Source organism: Lynx canadensis, chromosome A2 (genome assembly GCF_007474595.2).
Source record: "Lynx canadensis isolate LIC74 chromosome A2, mLynCan4.pri.v2, whole genome shotgun sequence".
Lineage (NCBI taxonomy): Eukaryota > Metazoa > Chordata > Mammalia > Carnivora > Felidae > Lynx > Lynx canadensis.
The window spans coordinates 167,397,484-167,410,466 of NC_044304.2; the positions used below are offsets into that span (position 1 = coordinate 167,397,484).

The window sequence follows — 12,983 nt, forward strand, 5'->3', positions numbered from 1 at the left end:
TTCTGTTTTTAATTTTTCGAGGAACCAGCATACTGTTTTCCATAATGGCTGGGCTAATTTACATGGTCACTCGCAGCGCACAAGGGTCCCCTGTTCTCCACGGCCTCGCCGATATTCGTCATCTCTTGTCTTCTTGATGACTGTCACCTTAACAGGCGTGAGGTGACATCTCGTTGTGGTTTTGATTTGCATTTCCGTGATGATGAGAGATGTTGAGCATCTTTTCATGTGTCTGTTGGCCATCTGTGTGTCTCCTTTAAAAAAAAAAAATGCCTGTTCAGGTCCTTTGTCCACTTTTTAATCTGGGCTTTTGTTTTTTGCTATTAGGTTGTATGTGTTCCTTAGATATTTTGGATACTGACCCTTATCAGATACATGATTTGTAAATATTTTCTCCCATTCTGCAGGCCGCCTCGGCATTTTGTTGCCGGTTTCCTTTGACGTGCAGAGGCCTTTTAGTCTGGCTATCTTGGCCGGGTGTTTACTGACCAGCCCTTCAGCGCTCTGTCACGCACTCGCTGATCAGGATTCCCGAGGACCCCTCGAAAGCAGTTGGGCCAGGGCCTCATCGGGTCCCTCTTCTCCCTGGGAGGTGCCCCTCTCCTCTCTGGCAAGAGTCTAAGAAGGTCAAGGACCAAGAGGCTCAGAACGCCGTCAGCCTCGCCCCTGGAGGATCCCAGGAGGGAACAGAAGACCGGGAGGGGGATAAAAAAGGAGGAAGGAGAGGCAATAAATAACCAGGGACCCTCAGCTGTGCCCCCAGGGAGAGCCGGTGGGGACGGTGGGGGTGTGCCCCTCTCTGGTCCCGAGGGAGGATTCCGAGTAGGGCTGGGAAAGAAGGGGCGGGAAGGGGCTCTGCGGACCGACCGGAGGCAAACAAACCGAGACGGGCTGTAGGGGAGGGGAGCTCGCCTCGCTTGTCTAGGAGCCCTCCGGGGATCACTGGCAGAACTCCCTTCAAATTCCTTGACTTTTTCAAAATCCATTTGTATTGTTTTTAACCGTGGCAAAATACACACAACGTAAAATTTACCATCTTGACCGTTTTTACACGTCCAGTTCAGCGGTATTGAGCACATTCGTTCTGTCCCCATTTGACCCTAACTGCCCCCGTCCCCAGCCCCGGCGCCCACCTTCTACTCTCTGCCTCTGAATTTGACGGCTGTGGGGACCTCATTCGAGTAGAATCACACAGTATTTGTCCTTTTGTGACTGGCTTATTTTACTTAACACGGTGTCCTCGAGGTTTATCCACGGTGTAGCCGGTGTCAGAATCCCCTTCCTCTTTAAGGCCGAATGATGTTCCAAAATTCCTTGACTTTTTCAACCCATAGTTTAAAGACTTGCTCTGGGGCGCCTGGCTGGCTCTGTCGGTGGAGGGAGCCCTCTTGACCCGGGGCTGTAAGTTTGAACCCCAGGCTAGGTGTCGAGATTACTTAAAAATAAAATCTTTCAAAACAAAAACAAGGAGCACCAGTGGGCGAGCATCTGACTTCAGTTCGTCATGACCTCACGGTTCGTGAGGTGGAGCCCCGGGTCGGGCTCTGCCCCTCTCTCTCTGCCCCTTCGGCTCTCTCTCATTCTCTCTCAAGGTAAATAAATAAGCTTAAAAAAAAAAAACAAAAAACCTTTAAAAACCAAAACCAAAACAACACAAGAGAGCCTTGCTCTTACTTGGTAGAACACAGGTGAGCGTCTTCATCAGCCGTAAACCGAATCTTGTCCTCGGCTGCTTGAAACCCTCCTGTCCGGGGTCAGAGGCGTCCTCCAGGGCCTCCCGTTTTGGAGGCAGAAGCCAGTCTACTGTCTCAGTCGTGGCCTTCCAGGGTCGCCCCGCCTGTCTCCCCGAACATTCTCTCCACGCCGGGCTCTGGCCCCCCCACGCTCCTTTGGGTCACAACGTGCCACAAAGGCTCCTTTGACCTCAGGGCCTTCCTTCCAGGCTGGTCCCCGGGTTCCAAATCCCCTCCTGATTGATTCCTGCCAACAGTCTGGCATCCCTCAAGTTACCTCCTCAAAAAGGCTTTCCTGACCTTTTCTGAGCCGCTGCCCTCCACCCTGCCTCCTGCCAGCATCACACCAGCCTGGCCTGTTTTCCTCTGAGCTCAGGTCATTGACGTGTCCCGGGCCCGGAGAGCTCCCAAGAGCGGGCACCTGCTTTCTCGTGTCACTGCCAGACCCTGTGTGTAGACAGGAGCTGGGCGCGGGCCGAGCTCAGGAACCACGTATCAAACGGGAACACGAGGCAGACGCGAGGTTGAGGGCACCCATTCGATATCCCGGAAGTAATGAATGTAAGAAGACCTACATGGGGTAAAGTTTCAGAATATCAGGGATGAAGATCTTGAACGTCTCCGGAGTCGAGGGAGGGACAAAGTTATATACAAAGGATTGGAAGTCTGAGCCTCATCAAATCCTCAAAATCCTCAGAATCGTCGAGATGATGAATCTAGTGCTCTATATCCAACCAAACTATTACTTACGGGCGAGGATAGAAAAAGGCTTTCAGAGACACCCACGATCTCACCAGGGGCGCCTGGGTGGCTCAGTCTGTCGAGCGTCCGACTCTTGATCTCGGCTCGGGTTATGATCTCACGGTTCACGGGTTCGAGCCCCACGTCGGGCTCTACGCTGACAGTGTGCAGCCTGCTTTGGATCCTATCTCCCCCTCTCTATCCCTCTCTCTCTCTGCCACTTCCCTACTCACGCGCTCTCTCTCTCAAAAATAAACATAAAAAAAAGAAGATCTCACAAAAAATCGACTTCTCTTGTATTCTTTTCTAGCAAGCTATTGGTAGATGTGTTCCACCCAATGGGTGAACCGAGTCACAGGAGATCACGGCTTTTCCAGAGAAATAGCTGTGTAATCTCAGAGGTGTAACGGACAAGTATGGCTGACAGGTGTGACTGCATAAAGACAGAATTGGAAACACTGGGAGACATTTTATAGGGCTCCTGGGGGTGAAAAAATGGACATTTCAAAGAAAAAGAAATATATTAAAAATTAGACAGTTATTTTGGGGCGCCTGGGGGGCTCAGTGGGTTAAGCGTCCACCTCTCTATTTCAGCTCAGGTCATGATCGCATGGGTTGTGAAGTCAGCCCCATGTCAGGCTCTGAGCTGGTAGCATGGAGACTACTTGGTATTCTCTCTCTCTCTCTCTCTCTCTCTCTCTCTCTCTTTCCCCCTCTCACCCATTCTTGCTCTCTGTCTCTCAAAATAAATAAACACTAAAAAAAATTAGACTGTTATTCTTTTGAGTAAGTTCTATACCCAAAGAAGGGCTTGAACTCTCGATGCTGAGAACAAGAGGTGAATGCCTTACCAACTGAGCCAGCCCCCCAAATTACACAGGTATTAACTTCAGGAAAAAGGTTATACAAGAAGGGAAACACAATCACAGTACAGATTATTGTGCTGTCCAGGATGATAGCCATGAGACACAAGTGGCTATTTAATTTTAATTAATTAGAATAAGTACAGTTCATTTCCTCAGCTGCATTGGTCGCAAAAGCTCACAGCCACATACGTCTAGGGCCTTCCGTATTAGACAGCTCAGATATAGAACATTTCCCTCATCACAGAAAATTCTGTTGGACAGCACTAGCATAGAACTCGGGTCGGCAGTGAAAAGTATTTACGCAGTCATAATGATGAAAACGCTAAGTGTGGATACACTGTCAAATTGTGATGGGGCGCCTGGGTGGCTCCGTTGGTTAAGCAGCCCACTCTTGATTTCGGCTCGGGTCATGATCTCACAGGTTGGTGAGTCTGAGCCCCGACAGACAGGGCAGAGCCTGCTTGGGATTCTCTCTCTCCCTCTCTCTCTGCCCTTCCCCTGATCATGCACACTTGCTCTCTTTCAAAATAAATATATAAACTTAAAAAAAAAAACTGGTAAAAAATAAAATTGTGATATATCTGTACTGGGGAGGTGGGGGAGGGAAGGGGCACAGCGAGCTGCAATCCCAATCTATAACCTCACGTCGTCGAACGCAACCAAGTGTTGAAGACGTCAAGATCAAGGGCTAGCTGATTGTGTATATTACATAGAAATAAGGAGGGACATAACCAGGATAAATGACTGAAAGAATCGGAAGCGGTCACCCCTGAGGACTGAGGGATGTAGAGACCTCACTAAAAAAAAACCATTTTTTATATACAAAAAGCTGTACATATTTAATGCAGATAACTTGATGAGCTTGGGGATGAGTATACACCCACAAAGCCATCGCCACGATCGACGCATATACCCGCCCATCACGTCAAAAGTTTTCTCCCACCCTGTTATAATAATAATTTTAATAATCAATTAATAATTATTAATAAATAATAATCACTTATGATCATGGTATATAATTATGTATTACATATATAATATAAAATAATGTGATATGTAACATATGATTATGTATGATAGGTTAATAATATAAATAATAATATTGATATTGTTACTATCATTATTAACGATTGCAATTATTACTCAATCACTGTTAATAAGGATAATTAATAACAATTAATAACCACCGATGATAATAATTATTCTAGTTTTGGGGGATAAGACCGCCTATAAGATCTACCCTCTTGGCAAGCTTTAAGTGTAGGACAGAGGATTGTTCACTCCGGGCGTCATGCTGTACGGTCTGTGTAGGACTTATTCTCGCCGAGCGGCTGCGCCTTTGTCTCGGTGACTCCCCGCGCCCCCCTTTCTCCAGCCCTGGGCGACCACCGCGCCACGCTCCGCTTCTATGAGATTTTCGTTTTGTTTTGTTTCGTTTCGTTCAGCGCACACGGACTTCACTGCAGTCGGTGCGTCTGTGAAGAGACGGAAGACGTCGTCCGCGTGAGCACACGGTGTCGCGCTTCACAGCTTCTCAAAGACACGCCGACTGCCACGCTCACGCGTGCTGTAGTCGGTCGTCACGTTGCAGGAGCACCTTCGACCACTTCCAGAGAAATGCCTACAACACCGTTGTGTCCTTCGATGGGTTTGACCAGTCTGGATTCCTCGCGCAGGTGGAATCACGCCGTATTTGTCCTTCTGCGACCGGCTTAGTTCTCTGCGCACGACGTCCTTCGTGCCCGGCCACGTTGCCACAAATGGCAAGATTTCCTTCTGTTTTTCAAAGGCTGGGTCGTCCCTTGTGAGAGACACACGGCACGCTCTCTTTCCCCACTCATCCACCGAAGGACACTCAGGTTGCTTCCACACCCTGGCTGTCGTGAACAACGTTGCTGTGAACGCGGGCGTGCAGGCGTCTCCGGGAGATCCGGATTTTATTTCATTTGGCTAAATTCCCAGAAGGGGGAAGCGCTGCATCATGTGGCAGTCCTATTTCTGGAGGAGCCTCCGCGCCGCTTTCCACGGTGGCCGCACCAATTTACATTCCCACCGGCCGCACACGAGGCCTCCCTCTTCTCCGCATCCTCGCCAACACCTATCTTTTGTTTTCCTGATAACAGCCATCCTAACGGCGGGAGGTGAGATCTCGTTGTGGTTCTGATTTGCGTTTCCCCGATGATGAGTGATGGTGAACACCTTCTCATAAACCTGTGTGAGCCATTTGTGTCCCTTTTGGAGAAATAACTCTGGTCAATTTTTTAATCTGGTGATTTTTTTTTTTTTTTTTTTTTTTGCTGCTAAGTTGTAAGAGACCTACTTTTGTTAAAAGCCTTGCAGTGCAATTTGATTTTGAAAACCATGTTCGCATATTACTTTAAAAAAAACCCCAAAAGAATCGGAAGAATGAGCGTTCCGAGCCACACCACACACACACGGGAGACAGGATGCCGTGGAAGGCACATCGAGCTTAAGAGAGTTCCCTGTGGGGCAGCAGGGAGAGGGGGACACCGGGACACGTAGGACTACTTCAACAACGCTGGATGTGAGAGGTAAGTGAGACGATTCATTTTCAGAAATACCAAATAAAAGCTGTGTTGTCTAGTCAGAATTGGTTCACGACCTGTCGGGAGTAGAGCGAGCCCGCCCCACCCCCACAACGGAGTCCCAAACCCTTAGACACCCCACTTCCCGGTTCTTCCTCCCCTCTCCATTTCACAAGCTTATTTTTTGAGGACTTTGCAATCAGCATGCGCCAAAGGCCTGGAGCCTCTGTGTCACCTCAGGGAATGTTCATTTGTTCCAGTCAGGCTACTGTTTGCCTTACGTGGGCACAGGAGATCTCCGGGTGAGGCTGTGACCCGTGTAATATCAGCCAATGAGGAACCAGGGGAGGGACTTATGAGCTAGGAGATAAATGGTCTGCTGTAACCACCCCGAGTGTGCCTGTCCATCAGACACCCGCTCCCGCAAGAAGGTTGATTAAAGGCTCACCTCCCCGTGCTCCGAGTCTCCTTGTCCCTCCTTTGATTGGGTCGGAGGACTTACTTCTCACACCTGACACTTGTATGTATGTATGTATGTATGTATTTATTTATTTCAAGGGAAAAGGGTCTGAAACAAATGCGGGAACTATTTCTTAAATCTAGGTGATGTGTACATGGGTACTTGCTAGACCCTCTCTCCTTGTGTTTGAAATATTTCAAGGAAGAATAAAAGAGAGAGACATTTCCGGTTGCAGTGAGGTCTGCAGTGCATTTCTGTCAAAGACATTAAGATGGGCTCTTTCAAAAATGGGGCTGGGGTCATCTGAGTTGAGCCTGGGATGTCTTGTCATCACGAAAGCTATCACAGATGGCAAGAGTCACTCCAGACGGGTGTGGGAGCCGGGGCTCACATGCCCCTTTGGCCAAAGCCGGGCAATCTGAGCGTCCAGAAAAACAGTGGCTACAGTGGCTTAAAGCACACCAACTGTGTTTTCACCGATACCTTAAAAAATCTTCACTGGTACCCAGTCAGTCAAACTCAAGGTGAAGGGCACTGCCCTCACGAACCTGCGCTTGCTCCGGATGCCAGTTGGAAGTTTGGGGTCCCCAGGGGCTACCCTCACTTCTGACCAGCTGGCTACAAATTGCAGACCACCCTCGGGCTCCACAATTTGGACTAAATGAGAACGTCTGGAAAGACTCACAAAACTCAGGAAAGAGCTATACTTATAACGACACTTTTCTTATAAAGGACACAAATCTGAACGAGCCAAAGGGGGACACGCAGGGCGAGGTCCGGGCAGGTCTCAAATGCCGCTTCCTTGTCGTCACGGATGTGTCAGCCTCCCGGCATGCCAGTGCGACCGTACTCGGGGCATGGCCGATTCTTAAATCTCCAGCTCCCCTGACCCAGGACAAACCCCTCTGAGGAAGCCGTGGGTCTTCCCTGGGGCCCGACCCCCCTCGTTAGCATGGGCCATCAGGTGCGGGCCACACGAATGACAGGCCTTGCCCATCCCTCAGAGCACGCCTCTAAGGGACGGGGACAATGGCCAGCCGATCCTGAAGACACAGCTGGTCCTTGGGAGAACGCGCAGGACCCAGGGCAGTATTTTCAGTGCTGGTGGATAACGGTAAAGAGCCAATGACGCATTTGTCCCCCTTTCCCTTCGTTATTGGATCAGGTTACCAAATATCGATGAGGGGAGTCCCTCCTGATAGAAGCGTGTCACTAATGTGTCACTAGTAAATAAAGAGGGAGCAGATTGGGATCCGGGAGCCAGAAGTGCTCCACTTGGCACAGCCTCGTGGAGTCAGGGACCCGGCAGCGCTGGTGGGTGACGGCTAACGAGACAACAGGGCGACCAGTGTGACCAGCCTCCTGAGGCGCCCCCGGGGGAAGCGGCCTGCCGACAGTGGCCCCTGGAGCTGCCCAGGCCCCCAGATCTGACTTGTGTGACCCCCCCACAGTGGGATGCATTTTGTATGGCCGTGCGGCTCTCTGGGACAAAGGACCTGGTGTCTTCGGGAATGAATCATCGAAAAAGAGAGAAATAGAGGGGGAACCTAGAGATTAAAACAAATTTCAGAAACATGTCAACAAATTGCAACCTATGAACATACTTTGAATCCTGACTCAAACCAAGTAAAAAATTACGAGGCAGGGAATCCAAACCCTAACCTGGATATTTGATGAGTCAAGTAATTTTGCTTTAATTTTTTTGATGTTATTATTTATTTTTTGAGAAAGAGAGAGAGAGAGAGAGAGCAAACAGGGGAGGGCAGAGAGAGAGGGAGACACAGAGTCGGAAGCAGGCTCCAGGCCCTGAGCTGTCAGCACAGAGCCCAGTGGGGGGCTTGAACTCATGAACCATGAGATCATGACCTGAGCCGAAGTCGGACGCTTAACTGACTGAGCCACCCGAGCGCACCTACTTTCACATGTGTTTAAAATTTTCTCCCGTAAGACACTTGTAAACTTTCCACGATGTTACCTGGGCGGATGAAGAAATGGTTATTCATTGCCACTCATTTCCAGATCAGCAGCTGAGGCCGGGGACACAGGAGACTGGAGTACAGGACAGGGGCCCTAGACCGCACATACCAGGCCCTGCCGCTAGAGAAGCAGCAGCTGCCTCCCCCCAGCCGGCGCGGCAAACCCAGGGCGCCGGGAAGGAACGGCTGGGAAGTCCTGTCAGGGGAAAGAGGACGCCCGAGCGGGGGCGACAGGAGGCCTGCTTGGCCCAGTCCTGGGTGCGCTTTGCTCAATGCCCTCCCAGTCCTGACATGGGAGAGAAAAGCCTCTCTCTGAAACACGATGGAGATAATTTTAGGATAATAAACACAGCATCATGATATTAATGTAAAGAATGAGAATTGGAAATTACATCTACTTGGGTAATTTTCTTGACTTCTCTGAGTTCAAATTTTTTAATCTGTAAAATGAGACGGTTGGACAAGATCCATGGCTATCAATCTTTGTTCTAGTTAATATTGATCTATTTAATATCTGTATGTCAGTCTTTGCACCTCAAAAATACATTAAATATTTTAAAGTAATCACATTTCCTCGGGAAAAATATAATCATAAACCTACTTACCAAATTTAATTTGAAAGATGAGCTCCCATCTTGTGGACCAAGAATGCTGGCTTTCTGGTGCGACACAGCCCCTGCACGCACGTTCATGGCTCTGCATTTCTTATCCTCTGTTTGGTGTGTGGCAGTCCCAGATTCTAGGATATGATTAAGTTGTTATTCGAAATGTTTAAGTTTAAATTTCTATCCCACGTCAATTCTATCGTTTTTTTAAATTACAAAGTCCCAGGGTGAATGCTCTTAAATGGATTGTGAATCCCATCACAATTTCCGATTTCAGGAGGACAACGCCCGCGCCCTAATCTCACTCTGCCCTGAGCCATCGGCCTGGAGGTTATCCTTGGAGAAGTCGTCCTGGGCGGCAAGGCAACGAAATCAGCCTTGTCTTCGGTGCGTGCTAGATTCCACGTTCTCCTTTTGTGGCTGTGATTTTGCCAGAGCGGAGAGGAAATTCTGTCTTAAAAGTTCAGTCGTGTTCAGCTCCTAGGTGTATGCGCAAAGGAATTGAAAGTAGGGACCAAACGTACTTGCACACCAACGGTCGTAACTGCATCGAGTACAGCAGCCGGAAGGCAGAGGAGCTAAATTCACAACGGCTAAAAAGGGAAGCAACCCAGCGTCCACCAACAGAAGAGTGGATGAACTAAATGGGATACATCCATACGCTGGAAAATGACCAGCCTTAAAAACGAAGGAAATCCGAGGGCGCCTGGGTGGCCCAGTCGGTTGGGTGTCTGACTTCGGCTCAGGTCATGATTTCGAGGTTTGGGAGTTCGAGCCCTGTGTCCGGCTCTGTGCTGACAGCTTGGAGCCTGGAGCCTGCTTCAGATTCTGTGTCTCCCTCTCTCTCTGCCCCTCCTGTGCTCATGCTCTCTCTCTCTCTCTAAGAAATAAACATTAAAACAGGGGCGCCTGGGTGGCGCAGTCGGTTGAGCGTCCGACTTCAGCCAGGTCACGATCTCGCGGTCCGGGAGTTCGAGCCCCGCGTCGGGCTCTGGGCTGATGGCTCGGAGCCTGGAGCCTGTTTCCGATTCTGTGTCTCCCTCTCTCTCTGACCCTCCCCCGTTCATGCTCTGTCTCTCTCTGTCCCAAAAATAAATAAAACGTTAAAAAAAAAAAAAAAAGAAATAAACATTAAAACAAATTTTCAAAACTAAAAAAAAAAAAAAAATCCTGATACCTGTGACGCCGTAGGTGAACCCTGAGGACGTTATGCCGAGTGAAATACAACAGTCACAGAGGACAAATATTGCACGATCCCACTTACATGAGGTCCTGGAGCTGTCAGATTTGTAGCAGCAGAGTAGAGGGGGAGCACCGGGGGGTGGGAGGGGATGGGAGTCAGTGTTTCACGGGGGCAGAGTTTCAGTTTAGGAAGATGGAACGCTCTGGAGATGTGTGGTAGTGATGGCTGTGATCCACGTCAGTGTGGATGTACTTAATGCCACAGAACTGCGCACTTTAAAATGGTTAAAATGAAGGGGAAGGCGCTTGGCTGGCTTAGTCGGAAGGGCGAGCAACCCTTGATCTCGGGGTCCTGAGTTCGAGCCCCACGTCGGGTGCAGAGATCACTTAAGTGAATCAGTGTTTAAAAAATAAAATAAATAAAATGGTTAAAATGGTGAATTTCATGTTGTGGGTATTTTACCACTGTTAGAAAAACTCACGAATACAGAACCAGGTTAGGTTTAGTCCACTAGCCAGCCCCCAGCTCCTGCCTGGAGGCAAAGTCCTGAAGGAGAGATGAGATTTTTTGGAAGACGGAGTGGTCTGCATTAACTTCTGTTCGTAACACAAGGATACAAAGGCTCCCTCAAACTTGAAAGGCGTCGTGCTGTGACATTCAATAGCTTGTAGCTAAGGTTTGTCTTGCTTCTAAATGAGGTTGTCAGGGCAGGAGGAACTTCTGATAGAATCCCTTGTTGGGAAGGACGCTCGGCTCCCGGTTGTCCGCTGGTTGGGAACGTGTTGCTCCCTCGAGCAGGACCCTGGCTTACTTCGTGAACCGGTCAAGAGCATTTCCTACATTTTTCAGGGACGCGGAGGTGGGGGAGGCTCCGTGCACCTGAAAGAGGGCACCGCTGAGGAGAACCCACAGTCCCCAGGCTCTGTGGCAGACGACCTCACGCGCCCCAGGACAGGCACAAAACGGGGCTCGAGGGGCCGACGGGGGAGAACCGCGGGATGGACGGCGCACCTGCCGGTGGCCCCGCGGAGGTGTGACTCGAGCAGAGAGGGAGCGGGTGGGAGGTCACGCCGGATCCGCCCAACGGTGGGAGCAAGGCCGGTCGCGGCGGTGGCAGCTTTCTGGGCGACGCCCCGGGAACCGGGAGGTGCCAGGTTCGAATGGGGCTTCTAGGACGTCTTCTCCCCCGAAGCGCAGAACCACAGCTGAACGATGAAAAGCGTTTTCTTCGCGGTCCCCAAAGCCTCCGGGGGGTGGGGAACGGAGGCGGGCGCTGCTTCTTCCACGGCCGGAGGAAGGACTCCACTCGGCCGCCGGCTTCCTTCCCTGCTCGTGCTGGACACACACTGTCACGGGAGAAAGGCACAGTTTTTCTTCCAGACCCTGACACTACTTGAAGGGAAAAAGCACATCAACACGAGGCACACGCAGCCACGTCTCGACTTGCGAGCAAACAGCGTCCGGCACGGGGGTGGGGGAGGTGAGGCGACCGGAAAGACCACGCGGGCGGGCACGCGCGGCGGTTCTGGAAGGGCCTCCCGCACTCTGGCCGGCTGTCCGATCCGTCTTTTCGAAACGGCCTTTGTGATAAAATGAGACTGAAGATTCACGGCAGCCCGATGGGATGTCTGTCTGTTCCTCACCTGGATTCTGAGCCAGGAAGAAAACCCCCAACCACTCTCGAGTGTCTGAGAAGACAATGACAGAGAGGGGGTGACGGAGTGCCCGCGGCAACCTGAGCGCTCAGCGCGTGTGGGCGCTTGGTGCGTGGTTCGAACCGTGACCGTGACTTGTCCACGTGGTCTTTTCTGTAGAACTTTAAAAAGCTACAGTAGGTCCAACCCATCGCGTCGCACTCTCTCTCCGCGCGCCCGCTCCCAGCCAGGCACGGGGGGACCTCGGGTGGCTTCATGAGTGTGACAGATGAGGGTTCACGAACACACCACTGCTCCTTTGTCAGACCCCGCTGTGACCAGTGGGGGTGGAGGAGGACTGGGGCGGTTCTGAAAATGACTCCCATGAAAGAAAAGGCTTCAGACCTTGGGTGCCCGCGTGACTCCAAGGTGGCCCCGGGCCCTGCGCGGGCCTGGAGGTGTGGCTACATCTCACTTAGCCCCTGGGTTGAGAGGGCACCGTGGGCACCACGGCCCCTTCTCAGTCGCTGGCCTTCAAACCAGGGGCGCCTGGGTGGCTCAGTCAGTTGAGCGTCCGACTTCGGCTCAGGTCATGATCTCACAGCTCGTGAGTTCGAGCCCCGTGTTGGGCTCTGTGCTGACAGCTCAGAGCCTGGAGCCTGCTTCGGATTCTGTGTCTCCCTCTCTCTCTGCCCCTCCCCTGCTTGTTCTCTCTCTCTCTCTCTCTCTCTCTCAAGAATAAACATTTAAGAAAATTCAAACCAGGTGAATGTCTTTGTAGCAGAGCAGACACAGACACACAGCCCTCCAGCCCCACCAGCACCTCCATCTGGAAACCTCTGGAACTGACTAGAAATTGGCTCTGGAATCTTCTCTGGAGAGCTTGTGTATCAGGGTCTGAGTACCGTAAATGACAGTGCTAGGATCCAGCTTGACAGCTTTGCCTGGTGCCAGACCCACGATCCTGGCCTTGTTCACGCTGCACAGACCAGATCTGTACCAGTGCCGTATTGCTGCCTGGCAAATTACCCCAACATCTAGTGACTTCAAACGATGAACATTTAGTATCTCGGTGTCTGCGAGTCAGAAATGTGGGAATGGCTTAGCCTGGTGGTTCTCCCTCAGGGTCTCTTAGGAGCTTGCAGTCAAGATGGTTCTCATCTGAAGGCTCAACCGTGGCTGGAGGGGCCATTTCCAAGATGCCACCCTCTTCTGGTTGTTGGCCAGAGGCCTCAGTTC

At 50.8% G+C, this 12,983-nt stretch overlaps 1 long non-coding RNA gene across 2 annotated transcripts in view; it reads right to left on the bottom strand.

Annotated features, from left to right (window-relative positions):
- LOC115509434 overlaps nucleotides 1-12,983 on the bottom strand; it is a 36,785-nt gene that overhangs the window by 13,344 nt on the left and 10,458 nt on the right. The window contains exons 6-7 of one of the 2 annotated variants that reach the window (XR_003967340.1): nucleotides 8,928-9,061; nucleotides 4,435-5,572 (exon numbers count right to left, since the gene is read on the bottom strand). This is a non-coding gene — a long non-coding RNA (uncharacterized LOC115509434). Of the gene's footprint in view, nucleotides 1-4,434; nucleotides 5,573-8,927; nucleotides 9,062-12,983 lie in introns of those variants that run through there. The other variant, XR_003967341.1, reaches the window with a different exon arrangement.